Genomic DNA, 15,517 nt, shown 5'->3' with positions numbered 1-15,517 from the left:
ACCGGGGCACAAACCTGTGTCCCCTGCATCGGCAGGCGGACTCTCAACCACTGCGCCACCAGGGAAGCCCCATTTATTTCAGTTTTGTTCCTGCTTCTCTCATTGCAGTTATATTTTCTTTTTACCCTAGTAGTTCTATACAGGCATTTTAGATCTCGAAGCAGAAATATTTCTTCCTTATTCACTATCATTTGAGAGGATTAACTCCCAGTTTAGGGCCTATGTAATAGACATTTCAATTAAAATAAACTTTTCAAAGAGTGTGGATGTGTGGTGATACAAAAGGTCATGAAGCTGGGCTCCTGCTGTCTAGGAGTCTATAAGTAAAACAGGAAGGCATATATATTTTTAAAAAAATGACCATCAACAACAACAATCACAGCAATGAAGAGTCATATGGGGAATAATGGGAAGGATAGATGAGGAATTTCTAAACCTATCCGGGAGAGTTAGGATGGAGCTGTTGAAATAGGTGATATTCATATGTATCTTGAAGGGCCTTGAGGAATTTTTATAGGGAGAACAGGTGGGAATGAGCATTCTTGGCAGGAAGGGGGACAACAGTTAGTTTGGGTGTGTCTGGGGCCTGAGGTAAATGGGTCAGTGCGGTGGGACCTGTGACTGGTAGGGGACCTTGGAGTCAGGTGAACGATCCCAGGTGGATGACTTGGGATTTCAGGTGAAATCATCTATGCATATATATGGGGTGTGTGTGTGTGTGTATATATGCCTATCTAGAGAAAATGTACTTTGGGTGAAGTCTGCTCAGTTGTTGAGAACTTCCAGGGCGTGGGATACGGGAAAACAGAGGGTGAGCAGACAGAGACCATATGGGAATTGAGGAGTCCAGGATCTAGAAAGGCACGTCCAGGTCTAAGGTAGAGACACGGGGACAGTTCCCTGAGACGTGAAAAGGACCCGAAGCTGCCAGAGGGGAAAGAAGCCAACACTGCTGTATACACTGTTTGATTCTATGAGCACTTTAAAACGCAACAATGAATATAGACCCTTAAACACTTCAGTTTGATTGTTTAAATTGGGAGCTTTCAGCTTATTTTATCAAGAAGTATCTTGGGTTTTGTGAAGAGTATTGTGCAGAGTGCAGTGGTTTAGGTCATGCAGTTATGTTCCAAATGAAACCCTATTATTCGCTGGTAAAGGTCAAATACAAAATGACTGTTTTGAAAAGGTGACTCACACATAATTCCTTTGCATTTTAATAAATAGCATGTTCATAGATACTTTATCCTGAGAATGTCTTTGGTGCCTTGGCAAATAGGGCCACATAATATTTTCACTGATAAACACATTACCGATGGCAGAGCCTATAGACCACAGAAAGCAAGACTAAACATTGTAAAGTTGTTTGTACGTTATGGCTCTCTGAGAAAGAACCAGACGTTTGTATCCTTTGCCTAGGGCTGCTTAGAGACAGTTTAGCTGTCACATAGTTACTAAATGGGCTTTTAATTTACTATATATATCTGAACCTGAGGATAATGTTGTGAGTATTTGAGAATTGGCTTGTGGAAGAAGCTACATTTGGCTGTTATCACTGCTAAAGGGGCCAGTTTGCAGAAAAAATATTTTTAAGGTGTGCTGAGATAATACATTTGAATTAAATTTAGTGGGCAGAGTATGGAAAGAGTTTGCTCTGAAGATAGCTTTTATCTAAGCCCTTTTCCATGATAAAGATAGAAAATTTTATAAGCTGTTGTTTTATTTGTTTTTTTTCCTCCATCAAATAATATTTACTAGTTATCTTTTTTGATGACACAGGTCTTGTTTCTTCCATTGTTACCCTTGATGATTTTGTCTAAGCATGTTGCCAGTGTATACCCTTAAATCAAGAAACCCCAGGGTCTTGCTGGCAGAAGGAAGTGTGATAATTTTTTACAGGATATAGTCACAGATTATAGGATTTGTTAGAAGTGGGGGGAGGGAAGAAACAGCCACCTGGAAGTTGCTTTCCGCCTCTCAGAGCTGCAGCAGTCTGTGGAAATGGTGACCAGTACAGTCAGAGAGAAGACCCCCTTCCTGAGTCCTCCCAGGCATCCCCAGGAAGACACATTTGCAGATGGGAAGTAGCAGACAGCGCACCTCTTAGGGTCTGGCCCTGCAGGGCTCTGGACATTTCTGTATGCAGACTTTTTCCAGAAAAACTGAACTGTGTTAATAATGACTAAAAGGTGTTTCTCCATAGTTGGTTGTTAATAATAAACTGAAAAGCAGTTTATTAGTCTGATTTGACATCTTGTCATTACCACTTAACTTAGATGCTGATCCGCTACATTGATTTTTAAAGCTTTACGTATCCTTTGCATTTACATTGTTAGCTAAAAGCATTTTGTCAAAAAATTTCACCATCTGGCAATTTAATTCTTTCCAAGTGTCTCTTGTTTAAATATGAAACCACAGCTTACACTTTTATCTAGCAACCACTTAACTTGAACACAGTTATTTAAAATTTTTAAACTGTGGATAAACCTAGTCACATAAAATTGTAAATACTGTATACTTCAAAATATTACCAGCTTCTCCTAACAAAATTTAGTATCAGCAATGCTATTGCCCTGTGTGTTAAAAAAACAAACAAAAAAACAAAAACCAACCCCGTATCTTGCTTAGAAAGGTTTTTCTCCTAAAGACAAAGATGCCATCAATGCTAGCTCGGAAGGATCCGTTTAACAGCTGGTGTGTGGCATGCAGTGCCTAAACACTTGTTACATAAAGATGGCATGAATCTAATAAATAAAAATTATTCAAATGGTCATAATTTTAAATGCAGTTAAATCAATGCATCTGGGTACATAGCATTTAAAAAAATTTTCTCTTCATCCGTAGCCTCATCTGGAGTTACTTAGCATGTTTGTTTTGAATCTCTGACTGCTAACCTTAATCCCATTTCTCCAGCATTCTGCTCAGCAGTTGTCCTTATATTATCATGAGGTTGTTGCCAATACTGAAAGTTTAGAATTTGCTTTGAAATTTCAGGATGTTTCCCTCCTCTCAGCACTATAAAAAAATGTATATATGTGAAAAAAAAGATTTTTAAGTTTCTCTTCAGTGCTTATAGGGAAACTGTTTACCTGAGCACTTGGGGGAGAGAGGAAGTCCTCAGGGTGTGTGTGAACAAATTCAGTATTTGGGAAGAAAGATGCCAGCTGATACTTCAAAATATTGCACTACATCACGAACGTCTGTATTGTTTGTTATATGTGAGGTGGCATAGCTTGAGAACTGCTGAAATACATAACATTGTATGACTCGACCAATTAAGAAACATTTCAGTCAAACCTGGAAGTTGGTCTGCTTTTAAAACTGGTAGGCTTTCACAAGTTCCACTGGGACAAGTTACATGCATTTCCACTCCTCTATTTAGCAACCAGAGGAGCACCTGCAGACTTGGAAATTTGTCTCATGACCCTAATTTCTTCCCATATTTACCAAGACCAACTCATATTAAATTGCCCAACAAAACCTGAACAAGCATCAATAATATTTTCCTGTTACACAATTTGCTTTTCATTAAAGGCTACATGAAGAGGAGAAACTCAATTATTTTAAGATAAGAAGTTAGATTAGGTGGAACTCTGCAGATATGCCAGCCATCTGGTTCTGTCACAGACTCCCTAGGGATCCTGAACATGCTTGCAACTGAAAAGAATTTGAACCTGAATGACTTTTTTTTTTTTTTTTTTTTTTGCGGTACGCGGGCCTCTCACTGTTGTGGCCTCTCCCGTTGTGGAGCACAGGCTCTGGATGCGCAGGCTCAGCGGCCATGGCTCACGGGCCTAGCCACTCCGCGGCATGTGGGATCTTTCCGGACTGGGGCACGAACCCGTGTCCCCTGCATCGGCAGGAGGACTCTCAACCACTGTGCCACCAGGGAAGCCCTGAATGACTTTTAAATTGGGACATAAAATGTGGCAACCCAGACTATGCACAGATACTTAGCAAGGACTAAGGACTACCAATTTTGAGGTTTATGCTCCATGATGTTTTCTTCAGAGAGAACTAAAAGGCATGCAGACACTTGTTAATAATTGAATAAAAACTCTTTCCCTAAAATTAAACCATACCTATAAGATATACATATAGATAGATAGATAGGTAAAGATATATTTTAATTTTTATTGGGGTATAGTTGATTTACAATGTTGTATTAGTTTCAGGTGTACAATAAAGTGAATCGGTTATACATGTACATTTATCTACTCTTGTTTTAGATTCTTTTCCCATATAGGCCATTACAAAGTATGAGTAGAGTTCCCTGTGCTATACAGTAGGTTCTTATTAGTTATCTATTTAATGTATAGCAGTGTGTGTATGTATGTCAATCCCAATCTCCCAGTTTATCCCTCCCCCTGCCCCTTATCCCCTGGTAACTGTAAGTTTGTTTTCTACATCTGTGACTCTACTTCTGTTTTGTGAATAAGTTTATTTGTACCCTTTTTTTAGATTCCACATATAGGCAATATCATATGATATTTGTCTTTCTGTGTCTGACTTACTTCATTCAGTATGACAATCTCCATACATGTTGCTGCAAATGACATTATTTTGTTCTTTTTATGGCTGAGTAGTATTCCATTGTATATATGTACCACATCTATATGATATATTTTAAATTATTCCAAAAAGTCTTTTGCTCTGAGTGACCTTTCTCATTTGCCAGTTTGCAGGGAAACACATTATCAGTAGTTAAATTCTTATGTAAGGAAACTTCTGTAAAGAAAATCCAAAGTGTTATATAGATTAGTCTAAAGACTATAAAGTAACAAATCTCATTTTCGTTGTAGAATTTTCTTTTTATTTTTTTAATTGAAATGTATTTGACATATAACATTGTATAAATTTAAGGTGTACAACATGTTGATTTGATATATTTATATATTGTAATATGATTGTCATTGTAGTGGTAATACCACTATCACATTACATAATTATCATTTCTTTTTTTGTGGTGAGAATAAAATAAGATCTAGGAAAGGATTATTTTCATTTTCACATCAGACACCTCTTCAGCTGTCTCTCCCTCAGTCAAACTGCACCGTTTTTGAGATCTGCAGTGAGCAGTATATGAGAGCACAGGCTGCTGGACCATATAGGAAGTGGAGAAGTGTGCAGGGTGTTTGATCTCAACAAACTTGCAGTTTTTCTTTATCAAAAATGTCACATGTCAGAACACGGGTCCTATGTCAGAACACAGCTGACTTTGTAGTTTGTCTGGCAAACACCAATTTTAGATCTTTTAAAAATCATTAATAAGGACATTGCCTCCACAGCCTGCCACAATCCCCCATTAACTACCAAAATTGCATTTACCTCCACTAAGGGACTGCAGTCTGTGCCAACACAGGCCTAGACAACAAATGTTCCAGGATGATCATTTAAAGATGTCTCAGACTTTTCATGTATGTAATTGACAGTGATTTTGAGACCATTGACTCTGATTTTGAATCCTAGAAGGATGAGCTCTGATCAATGGAAAAAAAGCTTCACTTGCTACAGGAAGATATGCCAAGCCAGGAAAATTTTTTTGGTTCAAATGTCGCTAGAATTATATATTAAGAAAATTATATATTCAAGTAGTTCAGCCCATGCAGAAAACTTCCAAAGGAACATGTATGGCATAAATCTTACATTGTATTTGATTTTACAATTCAGTAGGTGTTTGTAAACACAAAAGACCACGAATAGCCAAAGCAATCTTGAGAAAGAAAAACAGAGCTAGAGTAATAGGCTCCCTGGCTTTGGACTATACTAAAAAGCTACAGTCATCAAAACAGTATGGTAGGGCCTCCCTGGTGGCGCAGTGGTTGAGAGTCCGCCTGCCGATGCAGGGGATACGGGTTCGTGCCCCGGTCTGGGAGGATCCCATATGCCGCGGAGCGGCTGGGCCCGTGAGCCATGGCTGCTGAGCCTGCGCATCCGGAGCCTGTGCTCCGCAACGGGAGAGGCCACAACAGTGAGAGGCCCGCATACCACAAAAAAAAAAAAAAAAAAAAAAAAAAAAACAGTATGGTACTGACACGAAAACAGAAATATAGATCAATGGAACAGGATAGAAAGTCCAGAGATAAACCCACACACTTATGGTTACCTAATCTATGACAAAGGAGGCAAGAATGTACAATGGAGAAAAAACAGTCTCTTCAGTAAGTGGTGCTGGGAAAACTGGATAGCCACATGTAAAAGAATGAAATTAGAACACACCCTAACACCATACACAAAAATAAACTCAAAATGGATTAAAGACCTAAATGTAAGGCCAATACTATAAAACTCTTAGAAGAAAACATAGGTAGAACACTCTCTGACATAAATTGCAGCAAGATCTTTTTTGATCCACTTCCTAGAATAATGAAAATAAAAACAAAAATAAACAAATGGGACCTAATTAAACTTAAAAGTTTTTGCACAGCAAAGGAAACCATAAAAAAAAAAAAAGAAAAGACAGCCCACAGAATGGGAGAAAATATTTACAAACACAGCAACCAACAAGGGATTAATCTCCAAAATATACAAACAGCTCATGCAGCTCAATATCAAAAGAAACAAACAACCTAATCAGAAAAGGCGTGGACTATCTAAATAGACATTTCTCCAAAGAAGACATACTGATGGTTAAAAAGCACATGAAAAGATGCTCAACATCACTAATTATTAGAGAAATGCAAATCAGAACTACAATGAGCTATCACCTCACACTGGTCAGAATGGCCGTCATCAAAAAATCTACAAACAAATGCTGGAGAGGGTGTGGTAAAAAGGGAATCCTCCTACACTGTTGGTGGGAATGCAAACTGATGCAGCCACTATGGAGAACAGTATGGAGGTTCCTTAAAAAACTAAAAACAGAGCTACTATATGATCCAGTAATCCCACTCCTGGGCATATATCCAGAGAAAACCATAGTGCAAAAAGATACATGCACCCAATGTTCATTGCAGCGCTATTTACAATAGCCAAGACATGGAAGCAACCTAAATGTCCATCAGCAGAGGAATGGATAAAGAAGATGTGGTACATATATACAATGGAATATTACTCATCCATAAAAAAGAACAAAATAATGCCATTTGCAGCAACATGGTTGAGTGAAGTAAGTCAGACAGAGAAAGACAAATATCATATGATACTGCTTATATGTGGAATCTAAAAAACAAGCTGCAAATGAACTTATCTACAAAACAGAAATAGAGTTACAGATGTAGAAAATAAACTTATGGTTACTGGGGGTAAGTGGGGGAGGGATAAATTGGAAGACTGGGATTGACACATACATACTACTATATATAAAATAGAAAACTAATAAGAACCTACTGTGTAGCACAGGGAACTCTACTCAATACTTTGTAATGGCCTACATAGGAAAAGAATCTAAAAAAGAGTGAATATATGTATATATATAACAGATTCACTTCGTTGTATACCTGAAACTAACACAACATTGTAAATCAACTATACCCCAATAAAAATTTTAAAAATAAATAAATGTTTGTAAAAACATACATTTGTGAAGAATTTTGGTAATTCTTTTGAAAACTACATTGTCAAGGACAGAATCATTGTGTCTATTAGAAATATGGATACAATTTATGAGGCCCAAATTTTGACTGTGGGGCAAGAATTGTTTAGGTCTTAAATTGATCATCACCAGATTGAAGAAGGAATAACTTGCTTTGTGCAGAGCATGGTATATAGTAGACTAGAGGGCAGTCATTATAAAGTTGCTATTTGATTTACTGTGCTTGAAAAGGAAATCACAAATAATGATTATGATGATGATGGTAATGACGACTAATGATGAATATAGCATTTCTTGAGCACCTACTAGTGCCAGGCACCCTTAGAAGCACTTAACGCATTTAATCAGCAAATAACCTTAACCAATGGGATAAATGCTGAGATGAGTTTATTTCCCTCCTAATCTCAGGCATTCATAAATGGACCACTGCCGATAAGATATTAGAGTTGGGTAAAATATTCCAGGACTTTTTGGAGAAGGTCAACCTTGACTGAACACCTGAGAGGTGGCTGGTTTTTCGGGAAAAGCACACTCATCTAGCTTGGGTGGATATTAAGGCAGGAGCTTGGTTGTGGCCACCTTTTAGCAGATGTAGCAAAGCTCCACTGGGGCTTGAGTTCCACTGGTTTGTTTAGTTCTCCTTTTACTCTGATCATCCACCTTATAATAGAAAACTCAGGCTGTTCCCCAAAAAGGCAGTATTGCCTATCTTGAGTATGTATGGAAACTTGTGTGGTGTGTTTTGAGTTATTAGATTGATTGGAAGGGAGTAATCACTGGCAGTGAGTGGCTGGAAGAGTGAGGGATGTTAAGTGCCCTGAAAGGTGAGATAATCCCACACAGTAAAGAATCATTTTATCCAAAATGCACATGGCACTTCTTGAAATGCAGTGCAGGTGATTCAGGTCCGCACCAAGAGATAGCCAGGGTGGCTTTATAGTGGCAGACCTGGAATCGAGGATGGTACAGTGGGCAGGAATTCTTAGAATCAAATCTGGAATACTTTTTTCCAAGTTTTTTGGAAATTGTTAGACTCCAGTGAGAATATGCTAATGTTATGGCACATGAATTTGTTAAACAATTTTTGCATAATGCACCTTTGCTGTGGAAACTTCAGAATTAGAAAGAAAAAGGATAACCCCTTTATGTTATGAGTTTGGTAGTATATATCTTTTATGTTATGAGTATGTTAGTGTATATCCTTCCAGGCTTTACTATGCATATTAATAAATTGACTGCACAAAGATGAGATCATAAAGACAACACACTTTCTTAATTGCCATTTTTGAGTATTTGCATGGAAGGGAATAAGTTTCATAGCCTCAGATAAATACTATATGCTTGTAAATTTTTGATGATTTTTAAAAATTCTGTATGTGAAGAGACATAAATATTTAGATTTCAAGTAGCAGTAAGCTTTAGTGATATTTTAAGTGTTTTATTTGTCTTTGCTTTATTCCAAACAAGATTGGAAGTGGTTCATTTACATTACATGTCAGAATTGACTTGTGAAGTAGTGCTTTGGTGAGTAAGATAAGGGCATTTCTGCAGACCACTATCACAGGGATAGCTTTCTTCCACAGACTCTCTAAGGCATTAGGCAGCAGTCTCTAGATACTGTTATTCTGTCTATTGCTTTGAGAATTTCTAAGTTTCCAAAGTTCATCCTGAGCCGTGCTCTCCTATCAAACCCTCCAGACCCTGATGCCTGAACTTTCCTCCAATGACCCTTTAATAGGGAGCCAGTTCTCAAGGGATTTGTCATCCTTCAACAATTTCTTCTATCTTTTTGGTGGCAGGTAACTGTTATATTGTTAGTGCACCTTAGTGCAGTTAATTTGTTATTAACTGTTAGTTAATTTGTTTTTTTCTTTAGAATTTAGAATTTTTCTTCTGGGTGGGGAGGATACAAAACAGAGCTTTATGCTTTCTTTTTGCACAGGCAGTATTCTGATAGAAAGCCTCCATGTCTTGAGCCACTAGTCTTTCTTTTGTTAGTCTAAAGCCAGGGAAGGAAGGGCCAGGTCCCACTCCCTCTGTGAATGCTAGACCATTGGCCTCTGTGCTCTCTGGAGGGGCCAGGGAACTAAGGAAGCTGAAGAATGGCTAAAGGACATTTCAAGCTAATTTATTATTGAATTGTGTTGTTCAAGTCTTTCACTTGCCTCAAGGTGAGTTGCAGCTGACTCAGCTCTGTCAGATTCATAGGCCAGTTAGGAAATCACTTATAGCTTTATTAATGACATAGTTCATACATCTTATATTTACTAGAATTGATGAATCAATTAATTAATTGATTTAGCAAGTGTTTAATTAAAATCTGTAATGATGACTTAATTTTTATCAAAAACCATGACCTTTTCACATACATAATGGAAAATATAATATAAAATTTAACAGTATTTTTTCCCTGAATGTTTGGATTATGAGTAATTTTCATTATCTTTCTTCCCTATTTTACCAGCATTGTGTTAGCTTGTTTTTTGTTTTGTTTTGTTTTGGGTCTGAGGGCCCATGTTGTAATATAAAGCTCACAGTGAGCATAGGTCTTTTTCCCTGAGATAACTAAATCTCAGAAGCCACTGGCTTCAATGTGGAGTTTGAATTCTTGTCCCCAAAATGTTTTACACAATTATTGTTATAGCTCTTGGATTTTGGTACTTTATATGGGAAAGAAGAGTTTGATATTAGGATACATGTGGCTTAAAGTAATTTTTACAGAAGTGACAATAATAAGGCAGGCAGGCAGATAAATAGCTTATTACAACACATTTGCTACTATAATGGGAACTATTACTAGAAGAAAAAGAGCAAATCAAATGAATTAAATGTTTACATTTGAAGAATTTCTAAGTTTGATCAAATTCAAACCAATTATACTATTTTTAAAAATTATTTTTAATTGTGAACTATAAATATCAATCCAATCATATATCAGTGGGATGGCTTTGATTTTTCCTCCTAAGTCTGTTAAGACCAGTGTTTCTCAACCCTGGCTACTTATTAGAATTAACCAGGGGTCTGTGGGGGAAGGTTTAAACGATCCTGATGTCCAGGTTGTACCCTTGAGCATGATCTATGGAGAAGAGACCCAGACATCAAAGTTTTTCTAAAACTCCCTAGCTGATTCTAATATGCTTACAACTGCTTTGATAGATTATTGAATTTTTATGTATATTGAACTGAAAGATTGGCTTTTTTTTTTTTTTTTTTTTTGTGGTACGCAGGCCTCTCACTTTGCAGAGCACAGGCTCCGGACGCGCAGGCCCAGCGGCCATGGCTCACGGGCCCAGCCGCTCCGTGGCATGCGGGATCCCCCCAGACCGGGGCACGAACCCGTGTCCCCTGCACCGGCAGGTGGACTCTCAACAACTGCGCCACCAGGGAAGCCCTGAAAGATTGGCTTTTAAAAAACATTTTTTTCAAAGCAGAATTTGCTTCTCAGCCGCTTGAAATTTGGCTCCTATCACAGGAATAAGTATCTTCCCATGGAGCAAGGATGTTCAATTTGTCCGACCTTAAGTACAGGGAGAGCCACAAAGGACTGTATTTATCTTTCCCCTGGGCTCACAGCAGTCATTACACGCAAATATGTTTATTTATCAGAATAATAAATGAGTGGTTATGCAGTTCTGTTTCAGATTCACATGCAAGATTCTCAGTATCTTCAAAGAAGGGCCTTTCAAAGACTAAAACCTCAAACTCCCTTGCTTTTTATCTTTTTCTGCTCTCTACATATATATGAGTTTTGGCAGGCAGGATTTTCATTGACTAAAATCAAAGGGAGAAACATTAAAAAAAATTTAAAACAACAACAGAAGAATCCCAGATATTTCAAGCAGGATGAAGAGCTGGCAATCGGGCTCCTTCCTTAGAAAGAAAAATATGGGAATACGGTATTCTTAGAATTCTATCCCCATCCAAGAATCTTACATTTGTTGATCAAACCAATAGTTTCATTGTTAGAAAATGAAGAATCTAAGCTTTCTCTCCACCTTGGGAATACTCTCCTGAATAAACGGACCTCAGGCTGTAGCCAGATACCAACTGAATGAAAGAGCCATCTTTTAGTAGCTGAGGCATGCGAAACTGGACAACCCCAGTGAACAGAGATAAGCTGAAAAGGAAAATTGTTTGATTTCAGAAAAGACATGGAGTTACCCTCTGGGCTGACCCAAGTTGTCTCAGATGATGAGTGGCTATGGAGGTGACAAAACTTTATTGGCCTGTAGGAAATATAGACAAAATAAATAAGCTTCGTTTGCTCTTAGTGAAAAAAAAAATGTGTGTGCAGTGAATTTCCTCCTTAAGATTGGAGCCAGTAGCCTGCTGTCAGTTTCCTAAATATATCACCTATAGAGAAGCACAGACTTCAGAGCCATCTTAAGCTCTGCCCCTAAATAATCCTAAATGAAGGGCCCAAGAAATCATACTACCCAATAATGCTTTAATGTAACGCTTAAGTTTTTTTTTTGTTTTAAACTATCCTTGCATATCTGACCATCCTGGACAGGGTTGCTTCTACTCAAGAATATTCTTAGTATTAAGCCTTGTCACCTGGTAGAGAACCAAGGCCATCACATCTGAACAGTGAACTTGTTTTTATTTAAGCACTATGAAAACCCATAGGACCCTTCAATATTAGTACCAAGCAGGTTTGTATATGACCTAGCCTTAATAATACAAGAGATTTGCTGGAAAAGTGAAGGTGATATCTTTCATCTGTGTGAGAACTTAAACACTAAAAGAAGATGATTTAATTTTATGTTATCCTTGGACTTTCTTCTCCAAGGTTGTTCAATGTATTCCAAATAAGTATGGACAACATTTTAAAGTACATTTTTCTGTTTGAACGTCAGTGACCCAAATTGCTTTAGGTGTGCTTGCATTCAAGTCATTGCATCAGCAAGAGACTCTTGCACCCAAGAAACCATTTTTAAATACCAGGAATATCCAGAAACTGTTTTCCACGTTGAAAATTCAGGAAGGAATGGAAATATTGAAAAATATGTTCCTTGTTATTGGAGTGTAAAGTGCTAGAAAGACTTTAGTAAGAAAATTAAAACCTTTTTAATTCAGTACTACTAATTAAAGTCATACAGTATCTCAAGTATGTAAATCTAATCAATGACACCACAGATTCCTGGGATTGCTGACCTGGTGAACAAAATAAATTGTACTTTGACATATAAAAAGCCAGTAGATTTGGGGATACTACTATTGCTGATTTAACAACAACACAGATGTATACTCTGTTTTGTTGTTCTTATTAACTTTACAAAATATAGGAAATGGGAATTCAATTGTGTTTACAATTTGAACTCAAATGTATCAGAACAAGGTTGGGTTAAATGCCTTTTCTTGAAATAATGTATTTATAGAGTTTGACACAAAGAAAAGTAGTTAAGATTCTATAACTCAGAAGAATCAAAAGATACTGCAGTAACACAAAATTAACTTTTAATGTTTGTTTACCAGTTCATTGTATCTTACAGAAAATGAAAACATTTTTTTTTTTTTTGTAATACAGATTGGTTCTTCTCAGATTTGTACTCGGTAGGTATTAAATGCCTTGAAATACTGACTTCCTTTTAATCAGGTGGCATAATGACTTTTGTATTTTTCATTTCTCTCGTACATCATTGCTGTGCTGGCAGTAGTGAGCTATGATTCAGTTAACTTCTCAACACAACTGTGTCAGTTATCCATCGATCATTCTTGATGCATTCTGTGCTGTGAATGGATGGGTAATTCCCTTTTCATCCTTCCCTCTTTAGTGGTCAGCTACTCCTTGAGACCACCATATTCTTTGGAGCATTGAAATCAAGAAACCCAGTATGGCTGCCAGCAACCAAATTGGAATCTCCTTTGAGACTACTTCTAATTGCCAAAATAATAAGTGAATATATTATTGCATAAAATAAAACTTTAACAGGTACCGGCCCCCTTTCTATGAGAGAAAGTTTAAATTTACAAATACCATATTTGACTAGAAATTACTGTGATAAAATATGGCAGCAGTCATTAAAAGATGGCTTCCAGTGTTAACATGACTAACTTGTTTTTCTTCTTATACTGTCTTTTATACGAATTGTTTCTTTTTGTTTAGGTTTTCCCATGTAGGTGAGTCAGTGAAATGTGCAGATATACTTTGTTCCTTAAATGGGCCAAGTGTTAATTATGGACAAAATGATCAAAAGATTTCCTAACCCAGACTCCCATCTCATCCCTCTGATACTCTTGGTACCCAAGTCTGAGGAGCAATTTTCTGAATTAACCAGTGTTGTACCGACATTCTGTTAGGAATTGTGTTAGGATAACCTTTCTTTTTCAGACATTCTCAGTGAGATACCTTGAGGAATTAAGTAGGACAATAGACATTTGGTGGAAAATGGCAAAATAAGAACATTAAAAAGAAACTCTTATTCAAGGAGGAGTCCAAAAAGGTATGGGAACTCTGGTCCTTTGGGGGAAGTCGGAAGAAGATAAAAATTCTGCCCAGCAGTATTCATTCTTTTAAGACATATATATATATATATATATATATATTTTTTTTTTTACAAGCATGGAAAAATGGTGTGCAGTCAGTATAGATTTTAATCAGCTAACAGTCACTCCAGAGATTTTGATCAGCACCAATTCCTGTACTAGTAAGTATTCAAAAGTTAAGAAATGCTACTATGCTTAATATTATAAAGGTAGAGTTCTGCAGCAATAACTGAAAATTATATATCTGCTTCAATAGAAATTTGTGTCCACTTGCAATTCCAATAAGATTCTTGTAATGTGGGTAATAATCTCTCAAGTATGGGTTTCCTCCAATGAGATAACCCCCATATTTGAGGTACTAGAATCACTATTTTGGAGATAGTCCCTCTTTGAATAATATATTCATCTTATCCTAGACCATTCAGGTATTTTTAATTTAGAAGTTTGAGTTCTATTTGTATTAGCAGTGTTTGAGTTAAACCTCACAATCTCTTTGGATTTATATTTTTTGTACAATTTGCATATCCAACCTAATGTAAAAATGTGCATGCATACATTCTCATCTTTTAATATGAAAGCATCTGAAAACTTCCAGATATGCTTTTGGTGGAAGAAATGATCTACTTTTATTTATAATATTCTGCCTAGATAATGTATGCATATAGTTATGATTTCATGGAATTCCAATTGTTCTATACCTTCCACACACATAATTCTACATTTATAGAGTAAATTTATTAGAATTATTACAGAGCTTTGAATGCAACCACAATCAATTCAGGAAACAGATTTATTTACTCACGTTCATGGGAGGAAAATCTACATAAAAACATTCATGAAAGCATACGAGCTATGTCATACTTGGATTATTATACTAAATCCCATTTATTAGAACTCATTGTGAAACAATGGGAAACCATGAAATGTAATTTGAATACAAATATTGGTCCCTGTGGGGTCTCAACCATCATAAAAATAGAGGAAAACTGAGCTTTATTTAAGATTGGAGCTGCTAACAGGGAAAATAGTTTTCCTGAAGCTGTTCTTACCCTTTCGTTTAAAGCCCTGAAGATTTTAGTGTAAACTCTTTGATGACAGCTTCAGCATTTCATTTAAGCCTAATGATGATCAGCAAGAAAAGTGACATCACTGACCACATTTTCTATATGGAGAAAGGTTTAAAACTACTTTGTTGACTTTTTTCCCCAAACACAGGCACCATTTGGGCTTTCTAGTATATATACAAATAGGAATAATAAGAATTTTTAAAGTTGGGTTCTTATTTCTTGGTTAGACAAGTATAGTAATTCATTCCTTTTATGATTTAAATTTTTGTCGTGTCATGTAAATAAAGAAATATTAAATATTTTAAAGTTATTTTTATAGGACAATAACATTTCGTAGGCTAACATAAAATCAAGCTGCTAAATTTTACAATTTTTCTGTCCAGCAGTTTATCTATATAACTGCCCTGAGTAGATGCTAAATGCTGCT

This window comes from Hyperoodon ampullatus, assembly GCF_949752795.1.
Source record: "Hyperoodon ampullatus genome assembly, chromosome: 4".
NCBI lineage: Eukaryota > Metazoa > Chordata > Mammalia > Artiodactyla > Ziphiidae > Hyperoodon > Hyperoodon ampullatus.
This window is presented reverse-complemented; position numbering follows the sequence as displayed.